General features: G+C 48.1%; 1 pseudogene; it reads left to right on the top strand.

Annotated features, from left to right (window-relative positions):
* On the top strand, window positions 1-27,880 carry LOC132001628 (cytochrome c-like; annotated as a pseudogene).
* The last annotated feature ends 107 nt before the right edge of the window (window positions 27,881-27,987 follow it).

Genomic DNA, 27,987 nt, shown 5'->3' with positions numbered 1-27,987 from the left:
ATGAGTGATGTTGAGAAGGACAAGAAAGTTTTTGTTCAGAATTGTGCCCGGTTCCATACACTGGCGGAGGGAGGTGAGCACAAGATTGGGCCAAATCGCCATGGCCTATTTGGGTGAAAGACAGGTCAGGCATCCATATTTTCTTACATGGATGCCAACAAGAACAAAGGCCTCACCTGGGGAGAGGAGACACCAATGGAGCATTTAGAGAATCCCAAGAAGTACATCCCTGGAACAAAAATGATCTTCACTGGCATTAAGAAGACAGGGGACAGTGCAGACTTGATAGCTTATCTCAAAAAGTCTACTAAGGAGGGGGGTCTGGGTGGCTCAGTCGGTTGGGCGACTGCCTTCAGCTCAAGTCATGATCCCGGGGTCTTGGGACTGAGTGCCACATCCATTTCCCTGCTCTTCAGGGAGCCTGCTTCTTCCTCTCTTTCTCCCTGCCACTCCCCCTGCTTGTGTTCTTTCTCTCTCTGTGTCAAATAAATAAATAAAATCTTAAACAAAGAAAAGCTACTAAGGAGTAATAGCTTATTTATTACAAAACAAAAATGTTTCATGTCTTTTTAAATGTGTGCCATATTTAAATTGATCTCATCCATCAGAATTCAGATCATGACTAGCTGATAGAATATTTCTTTTGGACAGGACTGATTTAAATAAGATTGGCTTGTGGTTAAATGCACATGATCAGTGTTCTGAACTTTGCTAGGAATTCTGGTTCAGCAAGTGCTGTCACTCTTTTCCCCTTCTGAAGGTATGATTGGAATTAATTAGTAATGTTCAGCTGTTCCCAGAGATTGTAAATGCCAGCTCTAAACCTATAGGAGATTGGTTTCAAATTAGATTTATATAACTGGTTATATTAATATATGTCTTAATATAGTATATATTTTGTAATAATATAGATTATATTTCACATTCAATATATTATATATTATATTTCAAAATATATTATATATATATATACATATATATATATATATATATATATATATATTTCATATATCAGTGTCTCAGAGAACAGCAAGACTCCGCTCTGTTTCAAGGTGTGTTCATTAGCTTGTAAATCACGAGGGCTGGAGATTAGCTGGCAATGTCCACTTTCTCTTTGTGGTCTTAACACTGCCACTTTAACTCACATTCCCTGCATCGAAAATGTTGCTTTTTACCTCATGAAAGGCATTTTAGTGTGGTTTACATATCATATTAAATAAAGAATATTTAGGTTACCTCAGTGGGTTAAAGCCTCTGCCTTCGGCTCAGGTCATGATCCCAGGGTCTGTCTGCTCAGTGGGGAGCCTGCTTCCTCATCTTTCTCTGCCTGCCTCTCTGCCTACTTGTGATCTCTGTCTGTCAAATAAATAAAATCTTTAAAAAAGAAAGAAAGAATATTTAGCACTTAGTACATTTTGTAGATGATCTATAAGTTCAGATGCTTTTAAAATACAGTGTGAGGAGATATGGCAGCAAACTTGGATTGTGAATATTTTACTAAGTCAGACTAAGTTATAATTCAGGACTATCTTCTAAGCAGCTATTCAAAGACAAAACTGTAGAGTAACCATGTACATATGATTGGTAATGGTGCTTCTGCCAACTCGTTAGAAGGATTGGAGGAAATATATCAGCACAAATTTGTAAATTATGTGATAAGGCTTAAGATAATTAAAAACAAAATCACATATCAAAATAAAAATTAACTTATACTGGATAAGAGACCTAAATGTAAAACTTAAAACTGTAAGACTTTTTTTTTTTAAGATTTATTTTTTTATTTGAGGTGGGGGAGAGGCAGAAGGAGAGAGAGAGAGAGAATCCCAAACAGACTATGGATATGGACAATATCCATATGGACCCAATATGGAATTGGGATATGGAGCCCAATGCAGGGCTTGATCTCATTATCCTGAGATAATAACCTAGCCAAAATCAAGAGTCGGATGCTTAAACAATCCACCATGGTGTCCCAAAACTATAAGACTTCTTATACTTGATCTTAGCCAAAAGGCCAAGAAGTGATCCAAAACTATAAGACTTCTTAAAGAAAACATTAGGGGGGGCACCTGGATGGCTCAGTCGGTTAAGTGTTTGCCTTCAGCTCATTTCATAATCCTGGGGTCCTAGCATCATAGTCCTGTGTCAAGCTCCCTGCTCAGTGGGGAGGGGAATTTGCTTCTCCTTCTGCCCCTCCCCTTGCTTGTACATTCTCTCTCTCTCTCTCTCTCTCTCTAGCTTGCTCTCTTCCAAATAAATAAATAAAATCTTAGAAAGAAAAGAAGAAAGGAAGGAAGGAAGGAAAGAAAGAAAGAAACATTAGGAAAAATCCTCTATTATCTTGGATCCGTGAAAGATTTCTTAGATACAAAACCCCCAAACCATAAAGTGAAAATTGATCAATTAGATTCCATATATATTAAAGATTTTTGCTCTTCAAAAACCACCAAAAGAATGAAAAGACAAGCCACAAAATTAAATAAAATGTTTGTAAACAACAACCAAAAATTAACTTGTTAAAAATAATAAAATAGGGGTGCTTGGGTGGCTCAGTCAGTTAAGCATCTGCCTTCGGCTCAGGTCATAATCTCAGGGTCCTGATGTCGAGTCCCGCATTGGGCTCCCCACTCAGTGGGGAGTCATCTCCCTCTGAGTCACTCCCCTCTCATGCTCTCTCTCACTCTCTCTCTCAAATAAATAAATAAAATTTAAAAAGTAAAATAAAATAAATGACATAGAATCAAAATAAATAAAAACAAAAAGTTGTAAAATATAAAAAATAAAATGCAAGCAATAAAATGTTTGCAAATCAGGCATCTGATAAGAAACTTTTTGTCAAGAATTTATCAATGCTTAAAACTCAATAATAGGAAAATAGCCAACCAAATCTAGAAATGGGCAAAAGATTTGAACAGACACTTCACCAAATAAGGTGCACAGATAGAAAGTGAGCATGAAAAAATTGTTCCCCATAAAATTGTAAAAATTAAAAAGACCAGCTATATCATGTTGATGAGCACATGGAGTAACTGGAATTCTTTTTTTTTTTTAATTTTTTAATTTTTTATAAACATATATTTTTATCCCCAGGGGTACAGGTCTGTGAATCACCAAGTTTACACACTTCACAACACTCACCAAAGCACATACCCTCCCCAATGTCCATAACCCCACCCCCCTTCTCCCAACCCCCCTCCCCCCAGCAAACCTCAGTTTGTTTTGTGAGATTAAGAGTCACTTATGGTTTGTCTCCCTCCCAATCCCATCTTGTTTCATTGATTCTTCTCCTACCCACTTAAGCCCCCATGTTGCATCACCACTTCCTCATATCAGGGAGATCATATGATAGTTGTCTTTCTCTGCTTGACTTATTTCACTAAGTATGATACGCTCTAGTTCCATCCATGTTGTCGCAAATGGCAAGATTTCATTTCTTTTGATGGCTGCATAGTATTCCATTGTGTATATATACCACATCTTCTTTATCCATTCATCTGTTGATGGACATCTAGGTTCTTTCCATAGTTTGGCTATTGTGGACATTGCTGCTATAAACATTCGGGTGCACGTGCCCCTTCTGATCACTACGTTTGTATCTTTAGAGTAAAGACCCAGTAGTGCAATTGCTGGGTCATAGGGCAGTTCTATTTTCAACACTTTGAGGAACCTCCACGCTGTTTTCCAGAGTGGTTGCACCAGCTTGCATTCCAACCAACAGTGTAGGAGGGTTCCCCTTTCTCCGCATCCTCGCCAGCATCTGTCATTTCCTGACTTGTTGATTTTAGCCATTCTGACTGGTGTGAGGTGATATCTCATTGTGGTTTTGATTTGTATTTTCCTGATGCTGAGTGATATGGAGCACTTTTTCATGTGTCTGTTGGCCATCTGGATGTCTTCTTTGCAGAAATGTCTGTTCATGTCCTCTGCCCATTTCTTGATTGGATTATTTGTTCTTTGGGTGTTGAGTTTGCTAAGTTCTTTATAGATTTTGGACACTAGTCCTTTATCTGATATGTTGTCTGCAAATATCTTCTCCCATTCTGTCAGTTGTCTTTTGATTTTGTTAACTGTTTCCTTTGCTGTGCAAAAGCTTTTGATCTTGATGAAATCCCAATAGTTCCTTTTTTCCCTTGTTTCCCTTGCCTTTGGCGATGTTCCTAGGAAGATGTTGCTGCGGCTGAGGTCGAGAGGTTGCTGCCTGTGTTCTCCTCAAGGATTTTGATGGATTCCTTTCTCACATTGAGGTCCTTCATCCATTAGTAACTGGAATTCTTACTGGTAGGAAGGTAAAATAGTATAACCAATCTGGAAAACAGTTGGGAATTTCCTTAAAAAGCTGAACCCACACCAGCCATATGATCTAGCCATTCTACTCTTAGGTTTCTCCCCAAGAAAAACAAAAATCTACATCCATACTAAGATTTGGGCATAAATTGTCACACCAGTATTATTTGTCAGAGGCCCATATGTGAAACAACCCAAAAGTCCATTAACGGGTGAGTGGGTAAACTATTCAGGGAGGTCCAGCCATGCAATGGAACACTCCTTTGCCCTATGAATGAATGAGCTATGGATACATGCAACAACATGGTGAATTGCAAAATAATTTGGCTGAGTGAAAGAAGTTAGACAAAAGAGAATACATACTGTGTAATTTCATTTTTTTTACAATGGTAGGAAGGATAATCTAATCTATGATGAGGAATGCAAAGCAGTAGCTGCCTGGGGGATTAGGGATTGTGCAGGAAGGGGTGGGGGTGGATTTCAAAGGGGCTTTTCGGGGTAATGGATAGGTTCATTGTCTTGATTTTGGTTATGGTTTGAAGAGTGCATCCATATACAAAACTTACAAAGCTTTACATTTTTTTATTGGCCTATTTATTTTTAAGATTTATTTATTTATTTTAGAGTGAGGGAGAGAGAGAGAGACAATGTGTACATAGACAGAGGGAGAGGAGAAGGAATCCCCAAATCTCCAAGCAGACTCTCCATTGAGTGTGGAGCCCAGCATGGGGCTGAATCCCATGACCATGATCATGACCTGGCCACCCAGGTGCCCCAGGGTGAGAATTTTCTAATAAAGACTTTTCTGCTGCCCCCCCAAAATATAATTTATACTACATCAGTTACACCTCAAAAAGTGTTTGAAAAAATCAAGGTGCAAACATAGAATTGGTAGTGACAGAAAAGGCAATCAAAATATGTTAGGACTGAAATATGCTACAGTTCATATAAATATGTTATAACAAATATAATATGATACTAACTTTGTAAGCACACATGCAGGTGCACACACACATGAATCTAGCAGACTCTTTTACAGTTAAAACTGCACAGGGGCACCTGGGTGGCTCAGTGAGTTAAAGCCTCTGCCTTCAGCTCAGGTCATGATCCCAGGGTCCTGGGATCAAGCCCCACATCAGGCTCTCTGCTCAGCAGGGATCCTGCTTCCTCCTATCTCTCTGCCTGCCTCTCCGCCTACTTGTGATCTCTGTCTGTCAAAAAAAGAAATAAAATCTTAAAAAAAAAAAAAAAAACCGCACATACACCCTTTGTCCAACCAGTCTTACTTTCAGAGATACCTCCTACACGAAGAAAAATGAGTGTGCAAGGTGATCCTACTACGTACAGAGGTGCAGGTTGTTCACTGCACAAGGACAGCAGGTTGAGGGGCATGTGGGGCTGGAATCCAGTGTACACTCTACTTGCCAAGCCAAGTGAGTGCCTTGTTACAGGCCCAGGTCTGCCTGGAGAGGCACCTTTTGCTGATTCGCACAAAAGTTTTCTACGGTCTAGGTATAGCCGGGTTAAAGACATAAAAGGAGGACTATTACATCGGGATGGTTATCCACTGCCGCAAATCGGAAACAACCTGGATGTGTACTTACAGGGGATGGGTTGAAGAAAGTACCGCTCAACGACAAAATGAAAAAGTATGGAGTACTAACAGGATCTTCAACCTAGAGGATGTCAGAAAGAATATTAAGTGAAAGACGCAAGCTGTGGAAAGTTGTGTTCCCGACCACCCCCAGACCCCTACGCATGCGCCTTGGAAGCTGCTCAACCATCCCCTTGATTTTCTGCTTATCTTTTCATTTTCCCTCATGTTCTTTCTCTCTCTCTGTCTCACTATATATATAATATATAATATATAATATATAATATATTATATATATATATATATTTTAACATAATCTCCATATGCAAGTGGGGCTCAAACCCACAACCCCGAGATAAAGAGTTGCTCGCTTACTGCCAGCCAGCCAGGAGCCCCTGCATTTAGTTTCAATGAACAGAAAACATAAATCTCAGACATAGAAGCTATTCTGTATCTATAAAATAAGGGAATTTTTTTAAAGCAAAAGGATCATATTCATGTACATACATACACACATATGTATGTACGTATGTTCCCAGGGGCTTAGAGCAGGTTTACATTCTGCGTGTTGGGAGGGGAAAAGGAAGCCTATTAACTTTTTTCCCCACACACTTCAACGTGTTACCACTGGCATGTGTTTTTTTGGTAACAAAACAATACAGAGTGTATGGTAGTTCCTTGTATTACCCACACTACTTTTCTGTATGTTGGAAATCACATCAAAATTTTTTAAAAACTTAAGTATTTAGAAGCAAAACAAAATGAGGACAATGACATTTTTTTCAAAGAGTGAAATATTAAACCAGTAGAAACCCCCTTCTACACCACCAACTGCACTGCACCACCCCCCATAAAAATATTCAGGTGAAAAAGGAGAGCCTGGGCAGGAGTGGGGGGTGGGGGGTGCTGGGTGTGACTTTCCTCTGGGCTCTGGGATCAGAAGCCCTTCTTCACTTAATAATTCAGGGGTGGGGTGGGGGGAGTTGGAGCCTGGGGCCCATGGCTCCTATGTAAGGGTTTCAGGGAGTCTGGGGACCCCCTGATATTTTAGGAAAACGTTTCCCATGTGCATTTTTGTGTGTCTGCTTTCGTGTGTCTGCAGCTCTTACGGGACTCTCAAGAGGGTCAGCCGCATAAAAGAGGTTAAAATCCATGCCTTTGCTTTAGCTTTAAGTTCTGTTCGTCTGGAGAAATAATTTCAGGGAGCCCACCTCCACACTGAAGACTCCACTAGGCAGGAGTGCTGTGATGATTTGTATTAATGTATTAATGTATTCATTATAAAATAATTCACAAGAAAACAGGAAAAACCTAGAAAGTCATCCTTTTTTGAGAACATTGTTTTTTACCTTCTTGTCTTCATTTCTACTAAGTGTTCTACAGTGAAGACACGTTGTTTTGGCAATAATAAAATGTTATTATGAATACATTTATTATTATAAATATAAATATGTATAGAGATAGGTGTACACACCAAGCCCCGGAGGGAACCACGCCCAAAATAGGAACAGTGTTTATGCCCTAAGGATGGGATTGGGGGCTTTACGCTTTCTTCTTTGGGTTTATCAGGAGTTCCTATTTTGAAGTTATTTTGAAGCAAGAAATCACTTCCCTCCCAGTGATCAGTTTTAAGACCTTTTCATTCTATTCCCACAACTGGCACCAACCCCCCACCCCCAGGCCCCCTTACAGCCCCGCTCGGCCCCAAGGGGCCCCACACTCATCAGCTTGTTTGGGTAAAGAGGGGAACCAGGACGGGGGCTTGTCCAGGCATGCCGGGCTGACTCCCTTTTGAGGCCCAGCCCCTGAGTCACTTGGGAAAACCTTAAACACACAATCTGGACACTTTACTCCCTCTCCCTCGCTGTGCTCCCCGCAGGGTTGAGAAAGAGTTGAAAGACCCAGCCATCCAGAGTTCGGTTAAGCCAGGCTCAGACCGACTGAAGGGTTAGAGGGGGCCTTCCCAGATTCATGGATTTTTCTGGCATCAGAGAAACTGGGTGAGGACCTGGGATTTGGGACACCAGAGTGTCTGAGCTCCAATTCCAGCCTCACTATCTCTCCCAAGCTCCTCTGCTCTGAGTGTCCATGACACTCAGTCACTGAGCTTCTGCCTTCGGCTCAGGTCATGATCCTGAAGTCCTGGGATCGAGCCCCGCATCAGGCTTCCTGTTTGGTAGGAAGCCTGCTTCTCCCTCTCCCACTCCCCCTGCTTGTGTTCTCTCTCTCACTGTTGTCTCTCACTGTCAAATAAATAAATAAAATCTTTTTTTTTTTTTAAAGGCAAGAAAAAGAAAAAGTCATCCAACACATATCATTTCACAGTAGGCCAAGCAAGCAAATTGTAACCTCTACACGTCACAGCCACAGGGTTTGGGCTTTGGTTGGTAAAGCAAAACACGAGACCCCTTTCTTAGGATTTCTCTTGTACCACGTGGGTGTAGAATTGCATAAGGTCTTCAGTGAAAGGATTCATCCCAGGGTTCCCAACTGTAAAATTTCAGCGAGGTACTTTATGTCTGGCATCTAGGTTTGTGTCCAGCATGAAAAGCATACTCAGCACACAAATACCAATTTCTAAGAGCAGCTTGACCTCCTGCATCTCCACTTCCAAACCCTTCTCCCTCCCCTCCCCGCACCCCTGGGCCTGGAGCCACCTTGAGTCCCCATCCGCCACCACTGTCCCTGGCTTCCATGCAGGGGCGGGAACTACTGTTACTCCCACGTAAGTGCACCGGCTGATTCTCTCCCAGAAATAGAATGTAAACATGGTAGAGGGCTTGTGGTAGAAATCTGAGAGCTCTGGAACTCCCAGCTGGAAGCAATGTCCCAGTAACGAGTCCAAAGGGGGAGTAGGGTCACTGGGTGTGTGCCCCTAACGTGCCAGTCCTCCGGCTGGGATGCTCTTCCTCCCCCTTGTTTGGCAACCCCCAACTTCTCTCTAGCTTCTGCATCGACCGTCTCCTCCAGGAATCTGGCCTTGCCTACCCTCTCCCCTGTCTGAGTCAGGGGCTTCCGGGGCTCCCTTGCACTCGGCTAACCTCATCACAGCGCTTGGTACAATCCGGTATAATCGCCTGTGTCCTTGCCCTGCTCTCCCTTTCCCGATGCGCCTTCCCACCACATGGAGAGCAGGGAGGAAGGCAGGAAGTGGGTCTTACTGTCTGTATCTTGGGCATCTAGCATGGGGCTCAGAGTGGGCCCTCGTAATCTGGTACATTAATAAACGCCTGACTCTTAGCTCAACAATTTATAGGAGAAAAGTTATGAGTCTGGGCTGTGGATCCCGACCAACCAAGACCCAATTCCAATTCTAGTCTCCCTGGACCATAGATAAATCATTTCCTCCTTGGGCCTTGCTGTGCACACAGATAAAGGGGGATAGTAACAATCCCCTTGACGCAGGTGTGGCCAGGGTTAAATGGAAAATGCACTGCAAGGAATTAGCTCAGAGCCTGTTGCACACAGTAGGTGCTCCATAAATGCCCTGTTTCCTCAGCCAACATGGAGTGGCAGCTGGAACTCTCCACCCCTCCGGGCTGTGGGGACAATGAAGGGCCCACCCAGAGGGGGACACAGGGAGCCAGGCCTCATGAGTGGCTGGTTTCCTGACCTGGATTCAAGGCTCTTTCTGAGAGAAGAGGCAACACCCTGGCTCACCCCTCCTGGGCCTCAGAGGCTGGGGCTCCCTTGCTCCTTGGAGAAAATTAGCCTATCTTGCACTGTGAAACTCAGGTGGGTGACTCAGAGACAAGGCAGGCCACCTTGCTTGCTGCTGCCAGGGCTGGGCTCATGGGCAAGGCCAAGGTGTAGGCCATCCACGCATACCCAGGGCCACGGGACCCCAAAGCAGCGGGGGGCGCCCCCTCCTCCTTCTCAGAACAGCCAGTGAAGCCCACCTCCCCCACCCTTTTCTCCTCTTTCCTTTTATTCCCACTTGTCTGGCCTGTTGTTTTCTCACGGAGGTGAAATGTGAGATCTGTCCTTAGAAATTGTCATGTTTGTCTAGGGGCTGACAGAGTGAGCTTGGGAGTGAGGAGAAGGGGGGAGCTCAGGTACCACATTTGGCTTTTCACCAATTCCTCCCCCTCCCCCCAACCCCCAGCTGCCCTCCCACGGGGGACAGTGGGGCCAGATGTGTTCACACCCAAAACACAATGGTTTTTTCTGGAAATAGTCTCGGAGGGTCTTCTGACAGCAGCCATTCTCCACAGGTGTATTCCCTGGGGTCCCAGAGATACCTTGGGGGGGTTCACAGGTCAAAACAATTTTCCTAATAATATTGAGACATTCTTTGTATTTTTCATTCTCATTCTCTAACAAAACTCGTGCTCTGGATTTTTCCAGCTGGTCCATGACACGTGGTATTGCAACAGGCTGAATGCAGTTGTGGTCACAAGAAGACAGACACTGAAGAGTCTGCACAAATCTGAAAACAACATCACTCTTCTGGCTATGTTTTTTTTTTTTTTCTTATTTGGAAAACATTATTTCTGTTTTTTATTTATTTATTTATTTTTGTTTATTTTTTAAAAAGATTTTATTTATTTATTTGAGAGAGAGAGAGAGAGCACAAGCATGGGGAAAGGCAGAGGGCGAGGGAGAAGCAGACTCTCCGCTGAGCAGGGAGCCGATGTGGGGCTCGATCCCAGAACCTGGAGATCATGACCTGAGCTGAAGGCAGAGGCTTAACCCACTGAGGCACCCAGGTGCACCCGACACGGAGTATTTTATCGACATTGACTTTGCCAAAACTTCCTTACATGCTCCCATGCAACCTTTTCTCCATTTCCCCCACACTTGGAGTCAGACTTGCTTTGCAGTCTCCCAGTCTTGCCCGGCTCCCTACCTATTTTCTCTCACTCAGGCAGCATCCCTAGTAGGATCCTTGCATGTTTAATTCTGCCCCTGCTTCTGCTCCCCAAGGACCCAGACTATCTTGGTGAGAATGTTAGAAAGTAAAAAACTACATTTCCCAGACTCCCTTGCACCTAGGGTTCTGGCTTGGAGTTATTCTGCCAATTAGATGCCCTAGTGAGATGTTTGTAGGTGGAGGAGAGGCAGAACCCCCCCACCCCCAACCTTTTCCTTTTTAGTTGTTCTGCTGCCCAGCAGGGAAACAGGACATTTTTCTGCAGCAGATTCTGGTGCCCTTTAAACACAGGTGCCAAGAGGAAGTTGCAACGGTGGCTTCTGGATGTGCCTTCCTGAGGGGTGATTAGCAGTTAGGGGTGTGTCTTGAGCCTGACCTCAGAGTTGAAGTACCTCTTCAGTGGCGCCTGGACATGGTTCCCAGAGACCCAGCCTAGGGCTGGTTCTCTTCCAGTGATTCTGTAAGCTTCTAATTCCCCATGTTAAATCTCTCTTGTTTAACGTGCCTTGAACAGCTCATTTCCTGCGCTAACATGGGCATAATTACTATTCCCTTTTTTTTTTTTTTTTAAGATTTTATTTATTTATTTGACAGACAGAGATCACAAGTAGGCAGAGAGGCAGGCAGAGAGAGAGGAAGAGAAGCAGGCTCCCTGCCAAGCAGAGAGCCCGACGCGGGGCTCGATCCCAGGACCCTGGGATCATGACCTGAGCCGAAGGCAGAGGCCTTAACCCACCGAGCCACCCCAGAGCCCCTACTATTCCCTTTTATAGAGGACAACACTGAGCCAGGTGGTTACGAGACCTAGCACAGGGAAAAAGGCGGCAGGGGACGTCAGCTTCTAGCCGTGCCCTTCATGCTGCCTGACCCCCGCCCCCGCTGTCACCAGCACCCCACACCCTGCTCAGTGCTCCTTCCACTGGCGATGTCCGCAATCACTGGAGTGAAAGAAAACATTATTTCCCACTCTATAAATGTATTCTACTTCGTGTTTTCAGTACAATGATTTTTTTTTTTCATTCCATAAAAGTTTTCAGGTGCTTTTTACTTCTAGGAAAAATATCTTCCAAAAGACAAACCCAATCCAATGTTGTGATGTGCTTAAGAATTGCCTTAAAATATAGGGGGGCAGGGAGGAATGCAAACTCAGCAAAAACATGTGTTTTTAATGTTTTTAAAACATATGTTTTATTTATTTATTTATTTTTAAAAATTTTATTTATTTGTCAGAGACAGAGGGAGAGAGAGCGAGCGAGCACAGGCAGACAGAGAGGCAGGCAGAGGCAGAGGGAGAAGCAGGCTCCCTGCCGAGCAAGGAGCCTGATGTGGGACTCGATCCCAGGACCCTGGGATCATGACCTGAGCCGAAGGCTGCTGCTTAACCAACTGAGCCACCCAGGCGTCCCTAAACATATGTTTTAAAGCTAGAAAGATATGTGGCAAAACTCAGCAAAAAACATATGTTTTTACATTTTAAAAACATATGTTTTAAAGCTAGAAAGGTATGTGGCCTTTTTCTTATTTTAAAAGCAATATATCTTCATTGTATTAACAAGCAAACACACACACATACAACAAAAAAAGTAAAGACAAATTATTTAAAATTCTACTCTCCAGAGAAAACCACCATTAACATCATGTGGCATGGCCTCTGTACTGAGAGGAAAATTCAGATTCGTTACCATGCCCTGTACATCCTACGTGGCCTGGGCCTGTCACTTCTTGGTACCACTCTCCTCTCTGTCTCCCCTTATCATGATGCTTCTGCTCCTAGAGATTCCTCATAATAAGCACACAAGCCTCCACCTCAGGGCCTTTGCACTTGCTGTTCACTCAGCCTGGAATGCTCTTCCTTGATCACCTATGCCTGGCAGCCTCATTTCCTTCAACACTGGACTCAGTATTCATCTTCCCATATCCACTGGCCATCCTATTTAAAATTTTACTTCCCCCTTCCCCTATTCTTTCCCACTTTATTTTTCCTCCTTAGCACTTATCACTGTCTAACATGTCCTCTCCTTTTCTTTCTTGCTCCTTATTGTCTCTCTCACCAGTGTCACCTACATGAAGGCCAGGATTTCTGCCTGTTCTGATACAGTACCAGTCATACAGATGTGCTCAATAAATATTTATTGAATGAATCAATTCACATCCAGAAAAGTTCATGCTTTCCACTGTTTTGAAAATTTATCATTTCACAGTTTGAAATAAAAGATCTGACTCTAGGGGCGCCTGGGTGGCTCAGCTGGTGCGTTCTTCCCAGATCCCTCCAGCTCAAGACCTGGTCGAGGCCCTAGCCTTGGGGAGCAGTGTTTTATAAGGAATCTGTCATCTGTTTATAAGCAATCTGTCATTATAAGGAAAAATACAAGCGTTTTATAAGGAATCTGTCATCCAAAGCCACAGCCTCCAAAGTGAGCAGCTGAGCATGGCAGTTCCAAACCTTGTCCTTCGAGATCTGCCTTCTCTTTGGGGGCCTCCCACGGATCCCTGCTGTCCTGGGGAGAGGAGCACAGTGCTCTCTTCGGTAGTCGGCTTCAAGTTTGACCTTGAAATTTTGACCTTCATTCCCCAGAGCACAGCTGAGACTCTTTAAACAAGACACTACTAAGGCCAGGGAAGATATGAGGGAAAGAAGCACAGATGGTCACACAGTGAAGTTTTTGGTGTCACACGCCACACACCCTCAGCACTCAATCCAGTGAACTCAGCAAAGGCCCAGCTCCCTGTCTACCTCCGTGTGTAAGAGGTGCCCTCTCTACCTGCTTCCCCCAAGAAGGCCCCCCACCTAGAATGCCCAGACTCCTTCACATCCTCATCAAAGGGAACGAGGCCCAGAGGGACACAGTTGTTCCATCCTTTTGTCAGAGGTCTGCCTTCTAGAGCCTGTCTTCCTGATTCAGGACATGCCTGGGAGAATCAGCTCCCTCTAGGCCTAAGACAGGGACAGAAATGGTTCAGTACACCCCTACCCCTTGTGCCCAGTATCCAGCACAATGCTCTTCCCTACTAAGCCCAGATATGACCTCAGAATTCTTCTCAACACAGTGCCCCACCAAATGCACTGGGGTTGTTGGGCTCCATCCAACATAACTGCCATCCTTGACTTGTGCCCTCGACAAGGCAACCAGCTCAGGTAATAACCCTATCAACCCAGACTGGGGGAAAGTAGGGGCAGTGTTACTTCTTCCTAGGAAATGACTCTTTGAAGAAACCAGGAGCCTATCAAAAATGGAGTCCAAGGTCCCAGATAGGGACCCTTCCTTGCTACCTCCACCTTATAGAGAGGACACTGGGAAGAAACCCTCAAGGAAAGGCAGAAGGGGAAAGAGTCAGGAAGGTCAAGGGTGAAGTTCAGGGGAATTTATCCCCGAGAACAAAGGTCATCCTCAAGGAGCCCTTCCTAGAGGCTTCAGAACAGCAAGTTGTGACCTTTATTCCAGAACATAATCCCATTTGAGCCTCACAACAGTCCCTGTGGGGCATCATCTTAGGAGCTCAGAGCTCATGAACTCGGGCACAAATCCCGGCTCAGCACTCCCCAGTTGTGTGACTTTGGACAACCTTCACTGTCTGCCACCCTCAGTTTTTCTAGGCTTCTAACAGGTTCTCAGCTGAGGGTGGCTCAGGTCTGGGCACCGGGCATTGTCTGGAGACATCTGTGTTCATCACAACTCAGATGTGGGGGTGTTCCCAGCATCCAACCATTAGGGACCAGGGAGACACTTCACCTCCTACAACGCACAAGAGTGATCTGTCCCCAAATGTCAACAGTGGCAAGGCTGAGAAATGTCCAGAAGGGGATAATAACACCTATCTCATGGGCTGGTTGTGGGGATCAAGAGAGGAAGTGCACAGAAACTCCTGGCCTACATGAAGTCCTCCGAAAGTAACATTGTCAGCTCATAAAACCCGCCATACAGCAGAAGTGGAGCCTGAAGATTCTAATCACACAAAACGCAAGAGTGTGTGTTGCAAAGTTAGAGCAGCCCGCGGGGCTAGCAGGTCTTAACTTCTGTGGCACCAGGAGCCCATTGCCCAATGCTGGTTCACTAGAATTCACATTACCATGGGGTTGTACTGAATTTTATTATCATTCTACTGTATGGATGTGAAGCCCAATTTCCCATTGGAATCATTCCTGCCCGAGCACTTCTCCATCTTTGGGAGCTTCTCCATCTCCAGTCTGGGGTGGGCTTGAAACCACCATGGGGTACCTGATGGATTTGTTTGTAAACCAAGAGTAACTAGGTTAAAAATGAGGATCAGAGGGTACTTCCGGGAGAAAAGTCATAGGTATTGATGTATGAACTTTATATTGCCTATTCCGTGTGTCCAGAGGCCTTTTTATTTTTACTTACTTCCTGGTTCACAGATATGACTGCCTGATATGGAGTCTGGAGAGCAGAAGGATTACCGTCACCCGAATAAATTCTGTCTGCTTTGGAATGTATTATATCATTTTTTTTATTGTCCCTAGAAATGACTACCTGAGGTTGGACTTGGAAGAATTTTTTCAGCAAATACATATTAGGCGCCTACTGTATGCCAAGCACAGGAAGGATGCCAGCATGGAATCCAGACCTGAGTACACCCCTCCGGGTCACGAAGAGTTATCCAACATTTCATTAATTCATCAAGAAATATTTAATAAGCCCCAGTGCATGCCAAGCATTGTTCTAGAAATTTACTAACATTAAATCCTTTTATCTTCAGAATTACCATGCAAGGGAGGTTTAATACTCCTCACGGGACAAATGAAAAACTAAGTCCCTTGATCAAGATCACACGTCCAGGAAGGGGTGGAGCAGGACCTGAGCTCGCAGCCTCCACTCCGCCCCCGTCTCCCCACCCAAGGCTTCCGACTCCCCCAAGAAAGTGTGGCCAGCTCTAAGAACCTTGCAGGGAGCGCTTGGCTTTGCTGGGCTCGTGGAGCTCTGAAACGGGTATTTGGTTAAGCCCTTTACAAACGCGCCTTGTTCCACCCTTGAGAGATACCTAAGTGCCAGCCTCCCATGACAGAGGGGAAACCCAGCAGATCTGGGGCCCTGGGGATGCTGGCCTCGTGCCAGCTGTCTCCAGCCCCAGAGCCAAGGGCTGAGGGTTGGCAAAAAAACAGAAGGCAGGGCGAGGAGTCAGCCATCGATCAGGACGGAGGGGAGGTTTGAACACCTCCGCCAGGGGAGGGTTTTGTGTTCTTGCCTTGTTGAGTGAGAAAAGGGTGGACTTTGGAGCCACAGAAGCTACTCTGCCCACCGTGAGCTGAGTAACTTTGGGCAAGCTTTGTAATCACTCTGTTCCTCAGTCTCTTCATCTATAGAATGGGGAGGCTAAGCCCTACCTGTGAGGGCAAAATCAGATCACGTCTTACTGCATTTGACACAATTCGCTGCGACTGTGGCAAAGGCAGCCCCAGGTAAGGCCCCGTCTCCCCTCCGATACTGACGGCAGACCTCGCTCACAGATCCCAGAACCTTTCCACCCGTCATAGCTTCAGACTCTTGCCTGGGCAGTTGCCTTCCATACAGCTGACATGTGTCCTGATAACCGATTACAAAGCTGGTGATTTAAAACAAACATTTCATTGCATCTCATGCTCCTGTGGGCTGGGCATCCGGGCAGGGGTCAGCAGGCCAACGATGTCGTTCTAGATGCCTGTCTCACATTGCTCAGCTTGGCTGGGCTCCTTTGAAGCTTCACCCACATTCCAAGCAGTTCTGTGGGGGTGGCAGTGAGGCTGGGCTCAGCTGGGCGGCGCTCCTCCTCCTCAGGGTCTCAGGGTCTTGGGGCCTCCATGCTGGATTTCTCCAGCAAATGTTGTTAGAGCTGCCCCCCACCCCCTGTGACAGCTCCAGGCTCCCGGTGACAGCACATAGAAGCAATAGGCTCTCAAGGCCCGATCCAGGACCTGGAAGGGCATCGCTTCTGCTCTAGTCTGTTGGTCAGAGCTGTCATGGGTCCACCCAGGTTCAAGGGAACTTAAGCCCTGCCTCTCCGTAGTGTCGCAGAATTTGCTGCCATCTCTAATCGGCTGTAGCAGGGCATGTGACATTTTTCTGCCAAGCTTCTGAAACGATCAGCAAACCACATAGCCCTTCTGAGCCCTCCTTAGGCAACCAAGGTCCCTTTCTGTATTTATGCAGAACCTTCCTAGTGCCAAGCTCTATGCAGAACGGAAATAAGTGGGCTCGGGTCACTGCTCTCTTGAAGCTCACTGCGCAGCTGGGAAAATCAGGGCCAAGGGACTCAGCCAGGGAGAGAGATACAGATGTTTCGGACGCCCAGAGGAGGGAAAGAGGGCTTCCATCTGGGGAAAGGAGGGGGGCTGGACGACATTTGAACTGTGTTTTAAAGACGGACGACCCCTTACGGCTGGATTTCCGTATTCACTGAGCATTTACCAGATGCCAGTCTGTGGCCGTGAGGACACATGACAGGCAGGACCAGGCCCCTCTCCCAAGAAGCTGACCATTCTGGTTGGGGAAGGCTATGAATAAGGCAAGACTGTAAACAAATAAAGAGCAGAGTTTCGATCATGATAAAGGCCACGGAAGAATAAAGTGGGATAAAGGGGCTGAGAGTAACAGGGGTTGGGGAGGATGTTGTAGGGGGGAGTCGGGCAGGGCCCACCCACCCGCGAGGACCCCACGGGAGCAGGAATGTGACTAGAGTGGAGACACCCGCCAGGTGAGCGCTGAGGCTGGAGGCCAGAGGTAAGGTGGTCACAACTTTGAGGAAGAGGCCAGTGCGGATGGGGCCTGCTGGGTAAGGCTGAGGAGGGGCAGGGGCAGGGCAGCGACTGTGACCGACTCAAGTTTGACTGAGTCTGTTGTAAGGAGGCCCCTCGAGCTGCCGTGTGGACCGCGGATTCTAGACCAGGAGGGGCAGAAGGGGGAGACCAGGGAAGGAGGAGGCTGCTGTAGTGTCCGCAGGGGAATTTGCGGCACAGAGTGGAAGTGGGGTGAAGGGCTTCTTTGGGGTGGTTTGGGAGGTACTGAAAGCATTTGCCAATGGGTAGTGTGGGCTGTTGAAATCAAAGACGACTCCAGAGTTTGGGGCCTGCTTGAAGTGGGGGTAAAGACAGGGGTGCTGGTCCCTGAAAAGAGGAGCCTGGGAAGAGGAATGTAGCCCAAGTCAAATGGCATTGTTGTCTCCGGAATTTTAGCTTCAATGTTTCAGACACCTATTACTGGGGTAGTTTTATTTTATTTTATTTTTAAGATTTTATTTACTTATTTGACAGACAGAGATCACAAGTAGGCAGAGAGGCAGGCAGAGGGGAGGGGCGAGCAGGCTCCCCACTGAGCAGAGAGCCTGATGCGGGGCTCGATCCCAGGATCCTGAGGTCATGACCTGAGCCAAAGGCAGAGGCTTTAACCCACTGAGTCACCCAGGCGCCCCAACTGGGATGGTTTTAAAATGTCATCTTCAAGACAGGCTTTCTTGTGCCCATCATGCAGTTGAGCACATCGAGGCCCATGCAGCTCTGGCCCGGCCCCACAGTGAGCAGGAGCAGAGCCAGGGTGGAAAGCCAAGGCCCCAGCCAACCCCAGACTCTTGGCTTATAATATACACCACTGGTTCCCAACTCTGCAACACCCTGGGGGACATCTGGAGGCGTTTTTGGCTGTCACAGCTGGGGAGACGCCACTGACTTCTAGTGAGTAGAAGCCAGGGGTGCTGATAAACAGCCTGCAGTGTGCAGGACTATCTCTACCACAAATCTCGACGCCCCCCCCCACCGTGGGGTGTGCTGAGGCTCAGAAACTCAGTCAGAGATCATCCGAGAGAAGCGAGGAGCAGTGTGAACGGGGACAGAGGAGAGGGATGTGACTCTGGTACGGGACTAGCGTGAGCAAAGGCCCTGGGGCCAGAAAGCTCAAGAAGGTGGGGAAAGGCCTTGGGGTTGTGCAGGACCTGTGTGGTGAGAGGTGGGTGGTGCCAGGCAGGCAGGCCAGGTACAGAAGCCAGAAGCCCTTCCCGCAGGCACCAGCACGGCCTGTGGGTCTGAGCCTGGAAGAGAGGCATGATGGGAAAGCACGCTTTCCCTTCCCATATCCCCTCAGGAAAACAGCTCATTAACATCTTCGCGCCGAGGTCCTCACATGACCCAAGACCACATGGTAAAGCCTTCCCGCACTAGCTGTGTTCCAATGACGGCAGCGTGCTAAGCCACAGAAGTGAGGCTCTCATTCCGTGGGGCCATCCTGGTGGCATTCCCAGAGGCAGCAGGAACCCTGCTAGGCAGTGAATCACAGCCTGGCCCGTGGAGGTGAGGGGCCTGCACTGACTGTGGGGAGCTGGGGGACGGAAGCACCCTGCTTTCCCCCCTGTCCGCAGCCACAGAGCACGCAGACCCCAGTGCCAGGTGCCGGTAAGGGCCGCACCACAGCTCCTCCACGAGCCTGACCAGGTTTCGAGGATGGTTCTGCTACAGAGAAAGACGAGGCACCCAGGGGAGAAGTGACAAGTCCTGGCGCTGGCACCTGAAGGCCGGCGGTGCCCCTCCGGGACCTGTGTTCTTTATCTTGACCAAGCCCAGGAAGATCAACCTACTCAGAATTACTTATTGACCCCTGACTATGTCCAAACACCCTTCTAACCCTTACACGTATGAGTAACTCATTACTCTTACCATCCTAGGAGACTGAGGCACAGAGAGGGAAGTAACTTGCCTGAGGTCACACAGCTGCCAAGCTCGGACTTCGATCCTGGTGGTTCCACTCCAGAGCCCACACTCCTTCCCACCATTCCACGGGAAGCCCAGGGCTCGGTGGGAGGGAGGAGGATGGCCCAGGCCAGCTGTGCCTGACTGTGCAGCCCTGGGGCCATTTCTGAGGTCTCCCACTCCTGCGATGGGAGATTAACACTCTGGGAACTGCAGACACCAGGGATGGGGTGGGCGGGTGGGGAGGGACCAAGGAAGAAAACACAGGACACATTCTTGGCTTGCGGCCAGGTGAGAAAGTTAAAGGCAAGGCCAAGAAAATCTCCTTTGGGGGCCTGATGCTGTTTTGCAAGGTGTTGCCTTTCTCCTCGGCTATATTTGCTTTGCCAAACTGGAACGCTTTTCTGAAATACAGCGGCCTGGGAGGCCTGGGGCTGTTTGTTGAGGGAACGAGGGCACGGGGCCAGGGTGGGCGGAGAAAGTGGAGGGCGGGGCTCGGTATCACCCCAGAGGCCCGCCTCTGCAGCCTGCTCCTAGAGGGGAGCCACCGAGGCAGCAAGAAAGAGCGGGACAGAGAGACAGATGGCGGGAAGAGCATGGGAGGCAGGAGGCAGGTGACCTCCTTGGTTGCATTTCTACACGGATGACCCCCATCCCAGGCTTCCTAAATCCACTTGTCCACTCCACTGGGCCATTGGGATGTCTCGTTGACATCTCAAACTTAACATGTCCCCATACTTAACTCGGATCATCACCCCTCCCCCATCCCTGCTCACCCCCAGGCTTCCCAGCACATTAAAAGTTGCTCAAATCCAGGGGCCCCTGAGTGGCTCAGTGGATTAAGTGTCAGACTCTTGATTTTGGCTCAGGTCATGATCTCAGGGTTGTGAGATGGAGCCTGCTTGAGATTCTCTCTCTCCCTCTCCCTCTGCTCCTCCCCCTACCTCGTGTGCACTGGCACTCCCCCTCTCCCCCCAACCAATAAATAAATAAATGTTGCCCAGATCCCAAACCCAGGAGTCATCCTGGCTTCCTCTCTATCCCTCACACCCCGTCGGCACCTCCTGTGGGTCTGCTATGGAGATTTACCCGACCCAATAACTTCTCACCACCCTGCAGCCTGGTCGGCATGACCAGCCGCTTTCCACCAGCCGCCCTGCCCACCTGCCACAGTCCATCTGCACGTGGTGGACAGAGCGGTATTTTACAAACGTGCATCAGCTTGTAGGACTCTCCCACTCAGAACTTGCAGCTGGCTTCCCATCACATCAGGACTAAAAGTCATTTTTCTCACCGTGACCTCAAGATCCCCTGTGACTGGTCGCTGCTCCCCTCTCCTTCTGCACTAGTCCCCCCCATCCCCCTTGCTCACTGCACACCAGGCACCTAGGCCTGCTGTCTGGGCCTTCTGTGTTAACTGTCTCCTCTTCCTGGAATGTTCTACCCCTGAGAACGTCCTGTGAGTCCCTCCTTCCCATCATCCAGGTCTCAGTTCAAATGTCATCTCCTCAGAGAGGCCCTCTATGACCACCATGGACAATTACTCTCTCTTCCTTTTCCCTTATTTTTTCTTTGTAATACATACCATATTTGGAAATTGTCAGATTTATTTATTATCTTTCCCCAGTAGAATGCTGGCAACTGGAGATCGGGGACTGAGTCTTTTTCCCCCCGCTGTGTGCTCAGCACTGAGAACAGTGGCCAACACACGGCCAGTGCTCAGGATCCTTTTGTTCCTCAGGGATGAGTCAGCTTTGCAGGGGACTACTCTGGACTCCTGTTCTCTCCTGGGTACCCAAGGACCTAACCCTCCCCTGCAAGGCCCGGTCTACCTTTAAACTTGCCTGTGACACTTATTTCCAGAACCCTAGAAGGTCAGATGGAAGATTTAGCAGTAGATACAAAACAACAAATGATAGAAAAGTAGTTTTCAGCAGATGGTAAAGGAAGGGTTGGGGTCCCAGGAGAAAGAGGTCAGGTGCAAAAAGTGTCAGTGGGAGAGCTGGGTTTGAATCGTACACCCTGGTTGTTCCCCTTACTCAACGATCTTAGACAAAGCAACTTGCTCCTCAAAGTCTCAGTTTCCTCTACTCTAAAAAGATTATGATACTCCATGCCCTGCTTACTTTGCAAACAAGGGTCAAATAATGACGTATTATATGGGTCAATATTTTATGAACAAGTATGTGTTAAATTAAAAAAAAAACTCAACAAAACTCTACTGAGTGACCAGACGTTGTGCTGGGGTTTGGGGTGGGAGCATGGGCGTGGCCCTTGCCCCCAAGGAGAAGGATAATCACATAAATGTGCACTCACCAGTATCGAGGAGTGTATTGGGGGGGGGCATCCTCTGAGCGCCTAGTCTGGTGGTGGGTCAGGGTGGGTTTCCCTGAGGAAGTGCCACTTGGGTTGAGAAAGAATAAGCAGGAGTTAAATAGGTGGAGGTGTGGAATGAGGGCTGGAAAGGGCATTCCAGGTAGAGGAAACAGCTCATGCAAAGGTCCTGAGGTAGGAAAGAACGCAGAGAATGCAGGGGACCCAAAGAGAACTGATGTGGCTGCAGAGACTGAGGGGAGCACATGCGCAGAAGGAGCAGGCAAGGTAGGCAGAGGCCAGATCCTGTGGGGCCCTATAGGGCATGGGAAGGATCCTGTCTCTATCCTAAGGGCAGTGTGACCTTAAAGGGATTTTTCAGGGGAGAGATGGGGATAATGACAGAAGGAGATTTGTATTTTAAAAAGGCACTCTGACTATTATAAGAAGAAAAATTGCAGTGTAGCAGGGTGAAAGTGGGAAGACAACTGAGAGTCTAGTGCACACACCCTAGCAAAAGCAGATGGAGCTGAGACAGGAGTAGGAACTTGCACATACTGTGTTCCGAAGTCAGGGCAGACATGGGTCTGGTTGAGGGAGAGACTATTGGTGGAGGGACAGAGAAAGGAACTGGGCAGTGCCAGACAGGGAGGGCAGGGCTGAGAAGCAGGCTGAGGGACCCTGGCAATCACATCCTCCAGCATCTACATCTAACTGAGGTCAAAGAGGGAAAGTGACTTATCCAGGGAGCCTTGCAAGCACAGAGAGGGCTCGGCCACCCATGTTGCCCCTCGTTCACTGCCCAAGCACTCAACCCTCTGCCCCAGCAGCTGGATCACACCTCAAGGCCACCGAGATGGGCAGGTGCAGCTTCTCATCTTAGCCCCACAGAAGAAACCCTGGGGCTCCCCAGGGCTTCCATCCCAGGGTCTGAAGGAACCCTCCAGAGAACTGAACCAACTTCCTCTTACCATAGTGGTGAATGCACCTCTTTGTATGGTGGGCCCAGAAACCCGCCTCCAGGCTGCAAGGGCCCTGGACTGTTGAAAGGCCGGTGTTTACACCCAGGATTCCGTCACCTTCTTTCTCTGGTCAGTAATTAACCAGGCCCCACCTGGGCAAGGACAAGCATGCTGGGTCCATTAGCCAGGGGCATGCTCTGCGTACCCCTCCTCTGGAAATCACCCCAACCGACCACTCTGGCCAGTGGGTGGCAACGCTGGGCAGCCCGGCCCCCATTTCCGGGAGACCAGCTCACAGGCCCTGCTGTTCTGGACAGGAGACACAGGCCTCCCTGGACTGACTGGTGGGCAGTGGGCAGCCAGCCCATTCACTAGCAGCCAAGGCCATTTTTACTGAGAAGGTACTGGTCAAAGCCACCCGTGTGACAGAGGCAGCTCCTGGCTGGTGAGGGCCTCGGCGAAAGTCACCCATGAAGAGCAGTGCCTATTTTTGTCATCTGGCATTATGTTTCCAATTTACTATTCTGGTCACATCTTTTCCAGAGAACTTCCCACAGAAAGCCCAGCCGTTTACCAACAGTTTTTCTTAATAAAATAATAAAAACAAATAATATTTTTTATAAACAACATAAATAATGTTAGTCTTAATTTAAATTTACTTTAAATTTGATTGTGATTTACTATTTTACACGGCCTCTAAGTCTTTTAAAGAGCTCTCTTAATTCACCATAATAACTCAGCTCTGGTGGACATCAAACCAACAGACCAGCAGCTCTTTGAGCGCGCCTGGCCAGCCTGAGACAGATCCAGGTTCTTACGGAGCAATCCGCACGGGATCAGGAAATTGCTGGGTTCTCACTGGGTAACAACTAAAGAGCTGGATACTAGGTAATTACTGAGTTCTGACTGGTTGGTAAGTAGAGCTCTGGGCTTGGCTGACTTTAATTGGATGTCCTGTCCAGGAAGAGGGCGTTGCTAAATTCTGATTGGCTGAATGTACTTCCGCTGGGATTTCCCAATAGGAGTCCTGCGCAGGAAGGCAGGTGGCAGAAACGCATGCATCGGCAACGGGAAGCTGCTCCGGGTTATATTTCTCATGATGGGTTCCCAGTTTCACTGTTCTAATTAATGTCTGACAATGTCCAGAAAAAATGCTGGATTTTGTGCACAGAAAGTCCCAAACCTGTATTGTCTTCCTCAAAAGAAGGCTGAATAACCCATGGTCTTTTTGATAATAATCAACAGCACTGCCCTTATTGTTGAGGACTCCCCTTTGTGGGGGGCTTACCAGAGGCCAGGGCTGCGCCTGACACGTGTTTTCTCGTTTGAGCCTCATAACAACCCAGTGAGACCAACTGTATGGTTATCCCCATTTCACAGATAAAGAAACTGAGATTTAGAGAGAGCAAATGGCTTGCCCAAAGACATGCTGCAAGTTAGTGTTTGAGTTGGGATTTACACTCAGAACTTCCTGATTTCAAAGTCGATATTTGGACCTTTACCAGAGGCTGTTCCTCAAGTTTGCAAATAAAACCAAAACGTGATCCTGGGCAGTGGCCAGCACTCTGGTTCCTTCCCGCAGACGGGAAGGGTGTTTATTGTGGTCCATTCAGGGCCTACACTCGGTGTAGGAGAATCCACAAAGTCGTCAAAAATAGCAAGAGGCTCCCAATCTGACAGGTAAGCAGCTGTCGTCCCCAATCCTCCTCCCTGCCCCTCACCCCACAAAGCCTCTAACCACCCCCGCTCAGCACTGGAGAGATCCTGTCTCCTACCCTCCAGTCTTCCAGGTCGGACTTCCCACAGTTCAGCGAGCAAAGGACTCAAGCCCAGCTCACCAGGGGATCTTACTACATCTAGACGGACACACGTCCAAGATACTGCAGGTCCTGTTCCAAACACCACAATAAAGCCAGTCCAATGAATGTGGGGGGTTCCCAAGTGCACGTAGAAGTTCTGTTTATACTATCCTATGGTCCATTAAGGGTTGCAACAACCTTCTATCTATAACAACAACGTGCATATCTTTAAAAAATATCTTACTGCTAAACACTGTTACCCATCATCTGATCTTCAGCGAGTTATAATGACTAATTGCAGTTCCCCCTAACACACATAATAATAAAGAAAAAGCTTGAAATATTTTTAGAATTACCAAAATGTGACACAGGGGCACGCAGTGAGCAAAAGCTGTCAGGAAAATAGCAATGAAAATTGACTTGCTCAATGAGGGTTGCCACAAACCTTCAATTTGAAAGTAAATAACTAAATGAATAAATAAATAAAATTTTTAAAATGAAAAATCTACAAATTACAATAAAGCAAGGCATGCCTGCATATTGGCCAATGCCTATGTCATGTGGGTTGATATTTTGAACATCACTCCAGGTAATGTAAGACCCACGGTTTGGGAGATTCTCATGCATTAACACGCCCAATAACCTAGATATCCTTCCTTTCAGAATCATCTCACCGTTTTGAGAATTTGCTGAGATCTAGCATGGAAAGGCTTAGCACATAAAGTTAGCCCTCAGCCTATGGAAGTACGTTGTGTTATAAGTTATTGCTAAGGGGGGTCTGCCCTTTCTAGAATATTCTGGGTCCCAGCATTCCCAAAGGGTACTCAGTAGCAGTCTAGGCCCATGAGATGCTCCACCGTAAAAGAAAGCTGTGAGGTCACATAAATTTGGGAAACCGTGGGAAACTGGCACCACATAATCCCACATACCCCAATGTATTTGACCGCAAGACTCCCTTGTTCCGGTGGGAGGGTCAGGTGGGTGGGCTAACATTAATAGGCATCCATTGGAATTCCCTTTGGGAACATCTACTGTTCCTGGAAAAAAAACAAAATAGGAATATCAAGTAATGTGTGTGTGTGTGTGTGTGTGCGCGCGCGCGCGCGCACACACGCACGCACACACACACACACACACAAACGCGCGCGTATTTCATCTGCAAACTCGTGCTGACACTCATTTCCAAAGAGGCACCCGACATCTGAGCATGAGATGGAAGACAGGCGGGGCCTCCTGCAATGTGGGTACTCGTTTGTTACGTGGAGGCTCACGACTGGACTGTGAGTTTACACCAAGGTGGGTCTCAGTCTCACTGCCTTCCCTCCCGGCAATGCAGGATAGAATCAATCCAGGAAGGCTTCCTGGAGAAAGGGGGTGGTGAGCCAGCTCTTTGGGAGGGGTGGGGCCCAGATGGGCAGGGAGGAGGGTGGAGGTGAAAATGCCACACCCCTGAACACTTGGCACCCTCTGAACCATGTGGTGCCTTGTCAAAGCCAGCTGTTGGCTCTCTGCCCTGGCTTCTAGCCCTTCATCCTTCCCTTCCTCCCCTCCCAGGTCCAGAACCTTCTCCTGAGTCAGCTTTGGGCTTCCTGCTGGGGATCAGATCCTTTCCTGCTCAGGGAAGAGAGGGTTGACATTAAGACTCCAGGGTCCCTACCTCCTTTCTCTGGGGCAAGGACAATGCCCCTTCCAAAATGAACAGAGTGTAAGGCTCTGTGTCTGTCCTTTTCCACCCGGGGAACCATGACATCTCTTACCCCCAATCACTTCCCCAGCAGAGACGCAGGAATCCGCTGCCTGTTGCTAAGGGAGGGAGCCCCCAGGAATGAGAAGCCAACTCAGGCTGGAGGTAGGAGCAGAGATCTGGGGCCCCAATAGGGGCCTGAGCCAGGAGTGGCAAGCGGTGGGAGAGGCCCCGGGAGCACAGGCGCTGGCCAGGCTCCACCCTGGCCCAGGGGAGCGGTCTAGATCCCTCCCTCCCTCTCAGCTGACAGGGCAGGGCCCAGCTGGCGTGCAGGGACCTGGAACCGAAACTCAGCAAAGAGTACCCACCCCAGGGACCCTTGCCCAGGCAGAACCCGAGCAGGCCCCAAACTACCCTGGAGCCTGTCCAGTCCCAGGACCATGCTTCCCAGGGAGGGGGCTAATGAGGAAATCACAGCGCAATGGCAGAGGGACAGATGGACGCCGGATGGACAGACATGTTTACTCAGCACCTGTTACGTTTCAGGCCCCGAGCTTGGTTCTGGGAACACAATGTGGACCGAGACTGGACCTGCCTTCTTACAGGCTGGGTGGGCCTGGCCAAGTCACTCGACCTCTCTGAGCCTTAGCTTCTTTATCTATAGCAAGAGAGCTCTTAACACCCCCATGCCCGTGAACTTTTGTGCTGTGATGTATGTGACAGCCTGAAGAGTGGCGTTTAGTCAAAGCACGGTGTAGACTGGAGAGTCTTCTGCAGAAGGATGACTGCGCAGGGTTTGTCCTCAGCCCGGTTCTAGAACAGAAATCCCAGTTCTCCCTCAGTGACCCCAACAGAACCTGCCCCAGCCCCCTGGTCCTCAGTTTCCTCCTCTCTGAAATGGGATCACAGTGCCTGGGTTGGCTACTTCCTAGAATCAAAAGGAGAGGCTCTGCAAAAATAATGAAGACAGTTATGCTGAAAATAAAAAATAAATTTTTAAAAAAAAAAGGAGAGGCTCCGCACACGTTACAAAGGACTTCCCTGGGGCAGAGCAGGAAGGGCAGGAGCGATGATTTCCAACCCGCAGGTCATAAGCTAGTATGAGCCTTGAAAGCAATATAGTTGCTACGGCCGGAAATTTTCCAAAATAGACTCGAAGAAATCATATTTGAGAATATGTCATGCTATGTCTTCAGCTCGTGCAACTTTTCTCCCAGGTAAATATTGACATACATGCGTTTCCTGAGTCAGAATGTGACACAGCACTGGAGAGCTAGAGGACACAGGCTCGGCACTGAGTGAGTCTGGGTTTGCCTGGCGACTCTGCCCCTCACTCATGGAGTGACATTCAGCAAAAGACTTGAGCACTCAGTGCCTCAGTTTCCTCACCTGGAAAGAGGGATGCAAACAACCCCTGCTTTGTCCAATGAACCGCTTAGAACAGTCTGGCTTGCAGTTCAATGGGCATTAGCGATTCCTGTCCTCCTCAGAAGGCGGACCGAACGAGGTCCTGGAGGAGGTGGCTCTGTCAGTGGGAAAAGGAGTCTGCCGCCCCCGCCCCAGTGGAGAAGGTTGTTCTGGCCCAGCCCCCTGACTCCTCAGATGACAAAGCTGATGCCCTGAACCAGGGAGAGGCTGGACCAGAGCCTGGGGGCTGCTGCTTCCTGGGCCGGGGCTCCACTCTTTCTCTCACTGCCCCTTAGGCGAGAGAGGGCCCTTGACCTTTTGGCTTTCCCATCTGTAAAATGGGGACAGCAACCATCTACCTCAGGGGGTTGACTGAATGAGATCCTGCACGCGAAGGGCTGAG

This window comes from Mustela nigripes, chromosome 14 (genome assembly GCF_022355385.1).
Source record: "Mustela nigripes isolate SB6536 chromosome 14, MUSNIG.SB6536, whole genome shotgun sequence".
Lineage (NCBI taxonomy): Eukaryota > Metazoa > Chordata > Mammalia > Carnivora > Mustelidae > Mustela > Mustela nigripes.
The sequence above is the reverse complement of the archived record's forward strand: the minus strand, read 5'-3'. Positions and strand labels throughout refer to the sequence as shown.